Source organism: Ambystoma mexicanum, chromosome 5p, assembly GCF_040938575.1.
Source record: "Ambystoma mexicanum isolate Mex_15411 chromosome 5p, UKY_AmexF1_1, whole genome shotgun sequence".
NCBI lineage: Eukaryota > Metazoa > Chordata > Amphibia > Caudata > Ambystomatidae > Ambystoma > Ambystoma mexicanum.
Window position 1 is genome coordinate 152,487,476 of NC_090930.1, and position 12,097 is coordinate 152,499,572.

A 12,097-nucleotide genomic window follows, 5' to 3' on the forward strand; every position below is an offset into this window, starting at 1 on the left:
CCAGACTCTTCGCAACAGGTGGCGGTCTGATGGGGCTCTAGTCCATTTCCTCGATCCATCAACGAGGTCTGTTCCAGGCTCGTTGCGGCTGTGCCGGGGTTGGCCTCTGACATTCCGCTTTCAGTGTTTTCCTGTCCTTCGTCTGGTTCTGGTTCATCTGAGTCCCACTAGTCCCCTACGTAAGGGTTGTCAGATTCATAATCTAGGTGAGCCTGCACTCTCCCACTCAGACGTCTAGTTCCCGTTTGTGGAAGTTCTGTGAAATGGGACGAGTTTCTCATGACCGGTCCTCCTGACACTTGCGCGGTGACCATCGACCCTCTCTTTTGTATGACAAAAAGGGGCTCTTCACGAAAAGCTGCCATGTGCTTGTGGGTTGACGGTTGACATACTGCCACCAGGTCTCCTACCTGAATTTGGGATACCTGTGCCCGTCTGCGGCTGTCGGCGTACTCTTTCATTCGGGCTTTGGCTGCTTCGTCTCGCTCTCTGACTTCCGGGTCTAGAGTGGGACGTGGGCTACTTGTTTCAGCTTGGGGGATGCGTGTTTGCGTGTTTCACCCGAACATTAATTCGGCACAGGCTTTCCTATGTCGTGCTGTGAGGTGTTGCTCGGTAGTCCCTCAGGAGCTGGTTCAATACCTGTTCATATGGCTGTCCTGTCAAGAATACAACTTGCAGGGCTCGCTTGAGATTGGCCATAAATCGCTCGTTCGATCATCCCGTTGGCTTGGGGTCACAGGGGAGTGATCTTTCTGTGATGGAATCTGAGGTAATCTGTAAATTGGGGGAATTGATGTCTGCAAAACGGGGCCCCGTTATCTGTCTTGAGCACTTTAGGTACTCCATAAGCTGAGAACATGTGGTCGAGATCCGGCATGAGGTGATGTGCAGCCGTGGATGATCTCAGCCGCACATCGTGAGTACTCATCCATCACAGCCAAAACGTACTTTCCTCCTTCAAAGGGTCCAAAGAAGTCAGCTGCGATGGCCTCCCATATTTTCTGTGGAAGCTCTGACAGAGTAGGGGTTATGGGTGCCGATTTGGTGTGATGAGGCAGCATGTGGGACACGCTTTAAGTGCGGCCTCTACTAGGGTGTCCATGTGAGGAAACCATACCTTTTGGCGGTGGTGGAGACCATGCCCCTGTGGGTCTCGTGGGCTAGATTGATGACTTTCGCCCTCATGGCTTCGGGGATCTCTAGTTTGCAGTCTTTGAGCAGCAGGTGGTCTTCGGACACTGCCAGCTCTTCTTTCACTAGTAAGAGCCATTCCACGTCCACTTTTACTTGGCCTCCTGCGGCTCTCCCATTTTCTTTGGCTCTTCGCCATTGTCCAGACTAATCCTTCCAGGATGATGCGACAGGCTGTGTCACTCTCCGTCTCCGACGAGTTCTTCCATGTTGGCACTCTCCGGTGTGGACTGGTGGACGAGGTATCTTAGGTATCTGTCAGCCACCGATGGTTCTGGTATGCTCTCCCCCGTGGTCTTCGACAGGAAGTCGGCGGGGTTCTCACCTTTTCCTGGCCTGTGGATGATATTGGATGCATAGTCCTGTAGGCTTAGCCCCCACCAGGCGATTCGGGGAGGCATTTTGGCTTGTGGATTGACGTACAGAAATAGTAGGGCTTGATGATCGGTGACGACCTGGAACGGTTTCCCGTACAGAAACAAATGGAAATGTTTGCAAGCCCATACAACGGCGAGTCCCTCCTCCTCTGTTTGAGAGTACGCCTGTTCGGTGATGGACCGGCTGCGGCTTGCGTACGCCACTATGTGTTTCTGTGAGGGGTCCCGTGGATCGAGTTGCGCTAGGATGGCTCCCAAACCCACGGGGCTGGCGTCAACCGTCAGCTCCGTCTTCCTATTGGGGTCATAGTATGACATGTTTTCCGCTTGTGCGACTTTCCCTTATTGTTTCGAAGGCCTTTTGGCATTCACTGGTCCACTCAAATTTTTCATCCTGATGTGTCAACCTCTTAAGCAGCTCGCTGACCGACGCAAAGTCCCGAATATATCGGTTGCAGTAGCTCGCTAGGCCCAGAAAGGATCCAAGTTCAGATACATTGGTTGGGGCCGAAGTGTCATTCAGGGCCGAAACTTAGTCCGGGTCTGGGGTCATTCCCGATTCCGAAAAGACATGACCAAAGAATTTTAATGCGTTTTTGAGGAACTCACATTTGTCCTTGTTTAGCAGTACGATTGGCATCATGTAGGGCCTTGTAGACTTTCAAGAGTGTCTCATCATGTTTTTCACGTCGGTTCCGAATACTAGAATGTCTTACAAATAGTTGACAGTTCGGGATGTGCTTTATGATGGTGTGGACCTCTGCCTGGAATGTTTCCGCCGCCGAAGACACCCCGAAACCTAATCTTTTGTACCTGAAGAGGCCGACGTGGGTGACAAAAGTTATGCTGCGGCTCTCTGGGTGTAGTACCAACTGGTGGTACCCCTTCTGCAGGTCAAGCTTGGAGAAGACTTTCGCCCCATTCAATAAGTCGATCATATCTATGATCCGGGGCGCAGGCTATCTCTCCCTTTTGATGGCTTGATTTGGGCGTTGCATGTTCACACATAGTCTAATGGCCTCGGATCCCTTCTTGGGGACGATTGGAGCTACCCATGTGGTGGGACCAGTTGCTTTCATCATGATGTCTTGTTCCAGTAGTTTCTGGAGCTCATCCTCAACTTTTTGAATGTTAACTGGAATTCCGAGGCATGGCTGAGCTACAGGGCAGATGGAGCTGTCCAAGTGGAGTTTGATTTGCCTGTTCTTGAGTCTTCCGATTCCTTTGAATATTTTTGGGTATAGATAGTTTATCATTTCTACCGTGTCTATGTACTTGTGGACCATTATATTGTAGAGTATGTGTATTAGGCCCATGTCAGCGGGCGCCTTAAAACTCAAAACGCATCCGCTGTCTGTCTCTGTGGCCAGAACGTGCATCGGAACTCTCATTTCTTGCCCTTCGTAGCAGCAGAGCCCACTGAATTGTCCTAAACATATTAAGGGTGTCTTGGCTCCGTAGGCGTATATGTCAACAGTAGCTGGATGGAGCTTGGGTTTTTGGGTCAGTTCAAAGTAGATTCTCACTTACCACATTGGCAGTGACAGTTTCTGGTCACTCTCGGATTAGCTGGGGTCAGACTCGTGGGGGATTGTTCCACCAAGTATCGCACGTGTCTTCTTGATCTGCGTTCGGGTCATGCGCGCATTACGAATCTCCTTTCTCTCCTTTTATGTCAGTCTTCCCCAGAGTCTGTCTCTCTGGTCACCCGGAGATTGGGTCTGGGTGTTGGAGGTGCTTGGGGCTGGGTTGGCGTTAGACGACACCCCGTATCGGTTTATCGGCTTCTTGGCGGGACGTATTGTCTTTGGGTCGGTCTCTTCCTCGGTCTCGAAATAACCTACATACTGCCTTGAAATTACCTTCGCCACGGGAGGTGCAGCGTTGCCCGACTGCGGGGCATGTTCCTTCATGCGGATACTCGAACCCGCACTTGTAAAAGAAAAGTTCTTACGACGTCTTCTCTAGCTGCAGTCTGTTTAGGTTCTCTCCGGCATTGGTGTTCCCAAAGCTTTCTACGAGAGTCGATGGCCCTTTCAACCCTTGCAAGCGCTAGGATTTCTTCGAGTGTGTGGGATTTCTGGAGTAGTTTCCTGCGGAAGGCTTGTGATTCACACCCTGATATGATTTGTGACCTCAAGGCCTCCGTATTCAAGTAGTTTGCGAAGTCGCAGTGTTTTAGCTTGGTGCGTAATCTCATCACATATGCATCCATGGTCTCCCCTTTTGCCCGTTTGGTGCTGTGAAACAAGTGTCTTTCGTAGTCAACATTGGTGTGTGGCGCAAAATAGGCTGCCAGCGCATCTTTGAGATCTTGGATTGAGTCTATAGAATCTTGGGGCATTTCGTCGATGTCTCGTGTGGCAGAGTTTACAGCCAGTTTAAGGAGGCACACTTGCCTTGCGTCTGCTACTGGTCCTGTGGCTCCCATGTAGAGATCAAAGGCCCTGATCCATTTGGTCCATCTGGGACCCATGTTGCTTGTATCTGTCACGTCAAATTCTCCCGGCATCTGGGCTGCTAGTGTGTCTGGTAGCTGGTATGGCACGTGATCTGGTGTTGCTGGCGCTGGGGGCCCATTTCCTTGAGCTTGCGCTCCTTGTCCATCGTCTTGACCCGACATTCTGTTTGGAAAGCGTTCACTTGCTGAATCTGGGTTGTTAGTGGTTCTCTTCTTGATGGCCGCCGCTGGGGCACGAGCACCATCTGTCTGGGCTGTGGGGTCCGGGTGAGGTGTCCTGCTCAGGACGTGGCTCAGCCTCTCACAGACGTTGGATGGGCGCCTCGTGAGGCATGAGCACCATCTCATTGTTCTCCACCCCTTAGGGTACCTACAGCGCCACGTGTGTATGCACTTTCCCTGGGTGTGCCCACATGTCGTGCAGCGTCCCCTGACCTTGTGCTGGCTTGGAATGGGACTCAACCATCCTTGGGCCCACGTGTTTAATGTGCGCGCTTCTTCCCCTCCCTGGGGCCTGGAGCTGCGCGGGTGCTTTCCCCCATGATAGCACATGCTCCGGGTGCAGTCCGTGCTTTCTGCTTGCCTTAGGTTGCGAGCGGGGCTCCCGGCTCCTTTGCCTGCGATCACCGCCGCGGCCCGGTCTGCCTTCAGGATTGCGGGCGGGGCTACCGGCTCCTCTACCTGTGCTCGTCGTCGCGGCCTGGGCTGCGTGTTGTGGGCCAGCTGAGTGGGCTCTGCCTTCCGTTGTGTGGTCGTGTCGGGCGGACCGCGGTGCTCTCACCATGAGAGTCGCTCCGCTTGTACAGCCGCCCTCGTCACCATTGTTATGTTCTGGCGCGATGTGGGGTGCGTGTCGCAGCAAATAAAGAGTCGGACGCGGAGATCTGCAAACTACGTGTGTCTTTATTCAACATTCAACTTCAACTGCCGTTTCCCCACCCTCCCGTGTCACTTCCCGTTCCTCCCCGCTCCCTCACGCCCCTGTTGTCCTGGAGACGTCAATATGACACTTCCAAGTGTTGCCCAGACAGCTTTTTTTGTCAACAGTGGAACGCGGCATACATATCCACGAGGAAGCCATAACGAAGCCTCTCCTAATTGTGCCAACGAGTCGCTCTGCAGATTATAATGTCTTAACTTGCTTCTAAGCATTACCCAGACAGCGTGCCACGGGAACCTTGTACGCGAGGTTTCAACTAAATCGATGTATGTGTTTGTTGTTTATAGGTTTCCATGGGAACACCTTTCTTTCCCTTCGAACGTGGCTTCCCTGGCAGCCATCTTGCTATGTCCGACGATGTGTGAGCGTTCCAGTTTATGTGGATAATGTGCCGCAGACAGAATAGTACTACAGAAACAATTAGAGAAACTGCATAAATACAGAACCAATGAACCCATCATCCGAGTAGCTGTGCGTAGCAGTGCTAATCAAAAGAATTGCACTATTATATTGACTTATGCAGTCTACATGGCACTAATATTATGCAGTCTCAATAAAAAAAATGCAAACCACTTTTACTTGTTAAGCAGTATTAACTGATTTTGTGACATCACAGTGATTTCCAAACTTGATATGCGTGCTGCATTTGAACAAACTACATAAACATCCATACTGATAACAGCATTCATCAATCCATAATGGTACATTTCAATTTACTGACAGGCCATATGGCTTGTACTCTTGCTGCATCAGTATTTAGAGGAAGGAATGCAAACTCTACAGGGACAAAACATCTAATTTTCAAGAGGACATTCTAATTTATGGGGAGAACAGTAGGTACACCCTCAAACCCTTGGAAAGAGTTGTGTAACCTGTAAAAGCCGGTATTCGGTTGAAACACGGAAAGTGTGTCTGCAGGACGAATGCTGTGGAATATTTAGGGTATGCTGCTGAAGAAAGATCTCTATAACAAAACGAATTTGAGTTAGTTAAAGAACATCATGGAAGCCCCCCGTCTTCAGCCTTAAATTCTGAATGTAGTACATGCATCAATACAGATGCAAGTGCATATATATATATTTAAAAAAAATAAGGTGACCAAGAGAACATTGTAGCATTTGCTGAAAAGAATTACTCGGCACCTGAGAAAGATGCTGGCATGTCAATGGTTGTGGAGTATTTTTGCACATTTGTTGGGGGTTCAAAATTCTTCCTGGTAACGGACTGAAAAACGTTCATTTATCTTAAACCGATGAGGGATAAAGATAACATGATATGATATTTTATTTTTATCGCGCTCATACACAGGTGTTTCAGAGCGCGACGGGCAAAGGGAGGGGAACAGGGGTGAGAAACAAACAACGATCTTACCAGGGCCAGTGACATTGAGAATGCGCAAGTGCATGGGCTAGGGAAAAGAGGGAAAGTGCATGGGAGGAGGGAGAAATTGGAAAGTGCAGAGCATAAGAGGACAATATAAATAAGTAAATAAATAAATACAGTGATCCAAAACAGTGGTAGTGCAGCCTGTGAGGGCATCGTGCAAGGTTAGTCAGATAGGGAGTATCTGATTAGTGCCTTGTGGACAATGCAAAGGGTTTTAAATGTAATCCTTGCAACCACAGGGAGCCAATGAAAGGATTTCAGAGCTGGAGAGATACGATCCCAGGGCTTGAGGCCAAGGACAAGTCTTGCAGTCCTGTTCTGGATTTGTTGTAAATGTCGGAGAGTAGAGGCATGTAGATTTAGAAAGAGGCTGTTACAGTAGTCCAATCTAGAGAGAATCAGAGCTTGGGAGACAAGGAGCTTCTGAGGGAAGGAGAGGAAAGGAAGAGCGCCTTTAAGGAGGTGCAGTAAGAAGTTAGACTTTTTGGAGACAGATGTGTGCAGAGAAGGAAAGTGTGCAGTCAAAAATAACCCCAAGGTTCTAAGCTTCGCTGGAAGGGGCAGGAGGGCCAAGGGAGGCCGGCCAGAGAGTGAGGGGAAAGGATGGAGGGGGTGTACCAATGAGAAGGATCTCAGTCTTGTTGGCGTTTAAAAAAAAGATAAATTGCGGCACACCAATTTTGAATGGCAATTAGGCAGTCAGAGATGAGGGAAGGCGAGGAGGTGGCAGAGGGAAGCCTGAAAAGGAGTTGGGTGTCATCAGCATAGCACTGGAAATTTGAGCAGAAAATGGAAATGCAGTAGGCGAGAGTTGCCAGGTATTGATTGAAAAGCCAGGGTGAGAGGTTAGACCCCCCGGGGAACACCGCAGGTAGAGAGGGAGATAGAGGATAGGAAGGACGTAAGTTGCACCTGGGAGGGTCGATCAGAGAGAAAAGGGGTCAGCCAGGTCAGAGCCTGATCAGTGATGCCCAGGTTGTCACAGAGACGATATAGCAGGGTGGTCTGGTTGACCGTGTCAAAAGCAGAGGAGAGATCCAGTAGGATGAGGACAGAGGGAAGGTTGGAGAGCAGGTCTTCACGGATGTTCAGGAGATCAGTTTCCGTACTTCTGGCAGCTCTGAAGCCAAATTGGTGGTCATGGAGAGCGCCAACTGAGTCAGAGTGAAGAGAGGCGGCAAGCTTTTCCAGGAGCTTACCCAAAAAGGGAGTAATGGAAATTGGGCGATAGCTGGACAAGAGGATCAGCTGTGGGTTTCTTGAGGAGAGGATGCACAAGGGAGTGCTTCAGAGGGGAGGTGAAAGATCCAGAGGCAAAGGATAGGTTGCAGAAGTCAGCAAGGGCCGGAGCAAGGGTATCGATGTGGTCCTTAATAGTTTTGGAGGACAGGGATGGATCTATGTTGGCCAGAACGTCAGAGAAACTTAAAGAATGTTCACCATCTTTCTAATACGAGGATGGAGGAACCTTCAAATGGACTGCATGTCATGCATCCCACTGAATTCAGAAGATCACCACATGTTTCTCAAAGAACGTGTTTGTTAGCATCAGTGAGGTTTGTGAAGACGAATATGCAACCGTAAGCAAACAGCATTGGAGAGAGGAAATGCAGCAGGATACAGCAATGCCTAGAGTGATTCATGGATATGTCGGTTGGTCAGATAAAAGATCAGTTCCAGAAGAACTATGCCTCCTCTGGGAAGTGGTGCCTGAGCTACATCAAGAAGGAGCGGTTCTGTATCGGAACGAGAAGAAAACCATTATTTAAAAGGACACATACTGATTGATCTACGATGAGGAGGCGGTAATGAAATTTACTGTTGGCCCAAGATGAATACGGAAGTCACAATGGAATTAAGGTAGTGCCATGAATGCATAAACAGTGACAAATGCTTCTATGTGGATTAGTGGTGCTTCAACACAAAAAATACCACGTTAAGCGTGGGGAAAAATAGTCCTGTTGTCACTGACCCTTTGGAAGCCATGGGCCCAGAAAAAAAAAGATGTGGCATAGTAGTGGAAAACTATCAACATGGACAGAGCTTTCTTTGTACCCAATATCGACCACTACAATCGTGATTAAGATACCGCAGAAGATGGTACTGAGGGAAGGGTTACAAAATGACTGGCAGCGGAGTGCAACTTGCCCCTACAAAAATTTAAAAATTACTTAAATATTGCAATATAAAGCAGAAACAAAAGCAGACATATCATCCTCCAAGGAAATGATTGGTCAAGAGAGCCAATGGGTTATTAAATGAGAACATTCAACTGGCATTAGCATTTCGCACAGACTCCATGACAAGACCACGGAAGCAGTGGCTGCACATTGGTTGTCTCTAAAAGTGACCGCAGTCATATTCCGTTTCTGGATTATGAGGAGAAAGCAGGCTCCATCCACACTGGTCCCTTCATTGATACTTTAAGTGAGAGGACACAACCATCAATATGAGGGATACAGTGTGGAGAATGGAAAAGGTGAAATTTAAAACTCCTGCCATGATAAGAGCTGTAAAGCAGATCTCTGTGCAAGAAGGAGACTTCGCAACAATAAAAAGCACAAAGATCAAGTAACCGGATCTAAATATACTGTATGGAAGGGAACCGACCAGGTCTGTACCAAAGATGAATGCAAGTGGAACAACTTTCTACAGCGGATCAACCATGCAAAGGAAAAGTCAAACTACTTTCTGGAGCATGAGTAAAAGAATTTGAAGGAGCTCATGGACATGGGCATATTTTCTGAGACTCTAGCAGCTTGAGCAAATTCATCTGTAACCAGGACTGTAAACCAAGCTAGGCTGAACGTGTACGATGGATTCCTGCAAAAGCTGATCGAAGGACTCCAACACGCAGTTTCATTTAGGAAACAGGATCGTTCGGGCCATTTCAAAGTAAGAAGAAACCAGAAAGATTCAGAGGCTTTGTAATGGGCCAAACAGTGCCTTAAGTTGCATAGCACACTGAGGGGGGGGCTCTATTCAGGGGCATGGCCCAACAGGCTGCAGATAAGTGCCACCACTCCACCCGGCATCCCTTTGCAGGGATCAACAGTCTCGCAAGAGGGATGATACCTGCATCTTTTAGATAAAGCGATGCCTAGCAGGGGTCAGCGCCGCATCTTTTCATCCTTAGTGGTGGCGCTGCCCCCACACCAGACATCCCATTAACAGATACAGCGATCAGGTGATCGCTGCATTTCCTAGTTTAAGGGATGCCTGGCGAGGAACGGCCCAAACATTAAGGATGAAAAGGCAAGGCCGCTCGAAGCAGAGGATTTTCCCCTAAAGCCTGGTGCTCCCATGAAACGAGCTAGAGCGTCAGGCTTTAGAAAAAAAAAAAGGAAGGCCTCTACTTCCAGTGGTCTCACCTTTTCTTCCATAATGATGGTACCGGCCCCTGGGCATCTCTTGGTTAAAAGGGATGCCTGGCAGGTGCCGGTGCCACCATTATGGATAAAAGGCCTTTTCTCAAGCCTGAAGCTTTCACAAATAAGCCAGGGCATCAGGCTTTAGGAAAAAAAGCCTTTGCCTAGTCGGCTACGGCTGCCAGGGTACATTAGAGAGCGCCAGAAGGGCCCAGTCTCAGAACCATTTTTCGGAGACTGCCAGGGCTTTGTCCCAATTAACCCCGGCCCACTTTAAACCCCGTCTAAACACTTCCTGAAATAGGAAGTATGCAGCACAAACCTAGCAAGAAGAGCAGCAGACCGCCAGAGTCTCAGGAGACTCTTGCGTGAAAGGCGTTAATGTACAATAAGAATGATATACTGGTGCATCGAGCAAGGGAGCATCACATGCACGGCGTGCTTAAGTATTTAGATCTGCATTAATCATTGCACTGCATACTATAAACAAAGTCAAACTGGTATTTACTATACAAAGACCTTGATACATTCTAATGGTGAATGATCAGAGATTCAGAAGACCAGATCACAATAGGATGGAGCACCAGTTTTAGCAATCTGTGCTCCATACATAACGGTAACCAGATGACGCCATATCATGGGAACACCAGGTTCTCTGTGCTGGCTTTCCTTTTATCAAGGATTGGTGCGTTACTCTAAATTCTATAAGTGGCGTTAACCAAGACAACGCACAGAAACCCTTAGTTCGTAAAATGAAAGACTAGGCCTGAAAAGGGGGACGTTCTAGTGACCGACCATTAACAGGTCATCTTAAAGAAGTGCGCTTCAATAATAGCCTGGGGGAATCTACCTTCAAGTTCATAAAAATGATTACCAATGAACAGGGTAAGGAGAAACTGCGAGAGCACAATAAACCGATGCATATACAAGTTATTATGGAGTACTACAGCATTCTGTAACACAAGCAGCAACTTTTTTGCCCTGGGCTCGTGTCCCACACCCTACCTCAGCATCCTTCAGCAAACCCCCTAGTGCTCCATCAATAAACAAGGTTCTCCTGCTGCAGAACCCAGTTGAAATCCGAAACAAACAGGATCCACGGGAAAAAGCAAATCGTCGTTGGTGCAAAGCGAGCAGGCAGCTTCCAGGAAAGTGCGGCCCGACCCTCACCCCAGTATGGAAATACTGAGTAAGTACATATGCCACCTGGGCTCGAAGCACAGCTTCCACTCACAAGGGCGTTCCCGTCTAGCCAGGCCTCGTCAGCACATTGCAGCCAGCCTCCCTCGATTTTAATCCATCCCACCTCGCATATCCGACTCAAAGCTGCTTTTTAGTAACAGAAACGACGTGTTCTACAAAGAGCAAAGTTCAAGCGCGCAGGTTTTCAAACAAGCTGCTCTTTGTAAAAGTTGAAATGGCTGTTCTACAAGTGTGCCAGATTTGACAAATTGCTGTATTCACCACTCCGGGAGTCCGGGGTTTACATAGTCCAAGAAAAAGAAAAAAAAAAGACCGGTTTAATTACAGTAATAGGTTGCACAGCGAGCGGCGTGTGATCTGCAGGTGCCCATTCTCGTGCTTTCCAGGCCGCTGCCACAACACACACACACAAAAGGGAAAGAAGGCTCCTGTTGCTGAATAGGTCAGCTCTGCAAGAGGAAATGAGATTCTTACTTGGATCGGTCAAGATCCTGGCAGGGTAAATGTATAATTCAGTAGCCTGTCTATCCAAGCATAAACAGCAGCTTAGAGGGAACCCTTCAGTCCCCTCACCTGCATTTCTCCCCGCCGGCACAGCGCTTTTACCTGACAAGCAACTCCGCGCAAAGCGGAACGCGGCTGCTCTGGGCTGGCTACGAAGAAAAAGGGAGCGCAAAGGAACAATGCTGCTGGTTGACACATGCACACCAGAAGCACCCCGAGTTCTGCATGTGTGTCTAGGCAATTCTAGGTAAAAGGCAGAGATGCGAGTTTCCCGAGGGCGCCTAAAATAACCCTGGTGCATTGGCCGGGACTGTGATATGCACGTTGATAGTAGAGGTGTACCATTCAGTTTGTTTTATGTTTGGCGAGTTATTTAGTTGAGTTATGAGGCTGAGAGTATCTTATTTGGTACCAGTGTGTTTGACCATAGATCAGGGGGCTGGAACCTTTGGCATCCAGATGTTTGGGACTGCATCTCCCATCAGCCCTCGCCAGCACTGGAAATGGTGAGCGATCATGGGATTCTAAATCTGGTAAGCTCAAGGTTGCAGAACCCTCGCATAGATTTTAAGAAACTTTATGCAGAGAGAGAGTGGTGGCGGGTTCGGTGGCCAACTATGTGCATCCTTCTCTGCCGCGGCCATGGCGATTTCTCAGTAGGGGA

General features: G+C 48.7%; 1 protein-coding gene across 4 annotated transcripts in view; it reads right to left on the reverse strand.

Moving 5' to 3' along the window:
- The window catches only part of LOC138480808 (ligand of Numb protein X 2-like), a 1,017,991-nt gene that overhangs the window by 771,755 nt on the left and 234,139 nt on the right, over positions 1-12,097 (reverse strand). Inside the window, exon 1 of one of the 4 annotated variants that reach the window (XM_069612556.1) lies at positions 10,732-10,881. The exons of the other annotated variants lie outside the window; for them this stretch is intronic. The gene's annotated coding sequence lies outside the window, so the exon portion shown is untranslated. Of the gene's footprint in view, positions 1-10,731; positions 10,882-12,097 lie in introns of those variants that run through there. 4 annotated transcript variants of the gene reach the window in all.